This window comes from Lygodium microphyllum, chromosome 22, assembly GCF_053477565.2.
Source record: "Lygodium microphyllum isolate KBCC chromosome 22, Lygodium_microphyllum_v1.1.10, whole genome shotgun sequence".
Lineage (NCBI taxonomy): Eukaryota > Viridiplantae > Streptophyta > Polypodiopsida > Schizaeales > Lygodiaceae > Lygodium > Lygodium microphyllum.
This window is the reverse complement of record NC_141156.1, coordinates 59,726,655-59,729,047: the sequence shown is the minus strand read 5'-3', so window position 1 is coordinate 59,729,047 and position 2,393 is coordinate 59,726,655. Positions and strand designations below refer to the sequence as shown.

Below are 2,393 nucleotides of genomic sequence, written 5' to 3'. Positions count from 1 at the left end.
TTCCCCCCTCCAAAATTCGCCCCCCCTTCCCTCAACACACACCATGTCGCGACACGACGCGCCGTCCCCCCCTCCCCTCAACACGCCATGACGACGCGACATGCCCTCCCCCCCACCGCATAAAAAAAATTAGGCTTTGTAGGTATGCCTTGCCGTTGGAGCTGATTGCACCTATGAGGGTAGTGGTGCTTGCTCCATCGAAACACTCCTTGGACCAAGGGAGGGTGAGGTGAGGCGTATAGTCCCCACATCCATCTTTTTGCACGAGGAGTGTCTCGTGAGCAAATGCTATGTACTCCTCGTTGAACGGTTAGGCTCAAGTGACTTGTGGTGATCCTTGCGAGGACATCGCGTCGTGGCGGTCAACATGTGTCCACTAGGCGGTGAGGAGCAAAGTGCGGTGCCTTGAACACGTATCTCGTTGGTGGCGAGATCGTGTTCGAGCTCCATGGTTCTCAATGCTAACGATGAACCTCGTCATGAATACGGATGGACCAAAACCAATGGAACGATGTGATCGAGGTGCGCCTTCATTGGTGGGGCTTGTTCTCGGTGGGGTTGAATGCATCTCATGATGGGCTCTTGTTGACGTGAAACGGTGGAATGCATAAGCATCTTCATCATCTTTCAACTCACACGAGCTCGGAATGTGGCAAAAAAGACAACACAGAGCATGCCTTGTGCGTGGTGGTGGCGATGCACGTGCTCGTGTGCAGCTTGGTCCATGGTGGGAAATGAAAGCATGGCCTTGTCCCATCCCCATTTGTCATTTTCTTTTCTCCCCATACGCTCTTGAGCCTTCGTGCTCCTCCCCTCTTTCTCTTTACATCAAGAACAACGCATTGGTGATGAGATCATGTCTTTTTACCCCATAGCCACACTTGATGTGGAGTTGAAACGTGTAGCACCGATGCTGGTCCTGTGACGAAAGATACCTACCTGGTTGATCCTGCCAGTAGTCATATGCTTGTCTCAAAGATTAAGCCATGCATGTGTAAGTATAAACTCTCTTGTACTGTGAAACTGTGAATGGCTCATTAAATTAATTATAGTTTCTTTGATGGTACATTGCTACTCGGATAACCGTAGTAATTCTAGAGCTAATATGTGCACCAACTCTCGACTTCTAGAAGGGACACATTTATTAGATAAAAGGCCGATGCAGGCTTGCATGGTAATGTGGTGAATCATGATAACTTCCTGAATCACATGGCCTTAGCACCGGCGATGCTTCATTCAAATTTCTACCCTATCAACTTTCGATGGTAGGATAAAGGCCTACCATGGTGGTGATGGGTGATGGAGAATTAGGGTTTGATTCCGAAGAGGGAGCCTAAGAAACGGCTATCACATCCAAGGAAGGCAGCAGAGGCATGCAAATTACCCAATCCTGACATGGGGAGGTAGTGACAATAAATAACAATACTGGGCTTTTACAAGTCTGGTAATTGGAATGAGTACAATCTAAATCCCTTAACGAGGATCCATTGGAGGGCAAGTCTAGTGCCAACAGCCACGGTAATTCTAGCTCCAATAGCGTATATTTAAGTTGTTGCAGTTAAAAATCTCGTAGTTGGATCTCGGGGTGGAGCCCCAAGAGGAACACCAAGGAAAAGGGAATTCTCTTGCAAGAAAATCTATCTTGTAACATCAACAAGCTTTTTTATTAGGTTTTATATGATCACAATGAAGAAAAGAACACCAGGCACAACAAATCTTCATGCAGCATCATGTAGATCTCCCACAGATTTGATAGAATCAACCATATTTTTCAACATCTTCATAAAATCCATCAATAGAACAAAGAAAGCAAAGGAATACACCATCTTTGAATGGAAATACATCACATAGTATTCATCTTCAATGTCTTTATAGTCTTCTCTCTCAATCTCTCATATACAATCACACTATTTTGATAGAATTGGCTATCTTTGACTCTCTCTCTCTCTCTCTCTCTCTCCATCAATAGTACATCATATCCTCACTAGAATCACTCAATAATAACCCTCAAGAATCCTTTTTAGGTCGTGGATATACCTCCCAAGAGGTAAGTCTGATATGAAGAGGCACCAGAGCCACTACAATGTCTTTTCATAGCTCACTACTGTCACTTCACTCCAGTCTTTACTTGAGTCTTCAACACCTACTTCTTTGACTTCTTTTAGCTCTTTTGCACTTTTATTCACCTCTTTTCAAGGCTAGAAAAATTTCCCAAGCTACACTCTCATCCAACAGAACACATACAGAAGCATACAGAAGGTCTACAGAAGCTCATCAGAGAGTTACAGAAGGTCAACAGAAAGCATCAGAACCACATAACTCATATCAAAACCATTACAAACCATCAAAAATCACTCAATAATCTTTCAAACAATCTCAAACCCTATCAATCA

At 44.3% G+C, this 2,393-nt stretch overlaps 1 pseudogene; it reads left to right on the top strand.

Annotated features, from left to right (window-relative positions):
* Positions 1–939: 939 nt before the first annotated feature.
* LOC148017197 (18S ribosomal RNA) lies at positions 940–1,719 on the top strand (annotated as a pseudogene; the record flags this gene model as incomplete).
* Positions 1,720–2,393: the final 674 nt, after the last annotated feature.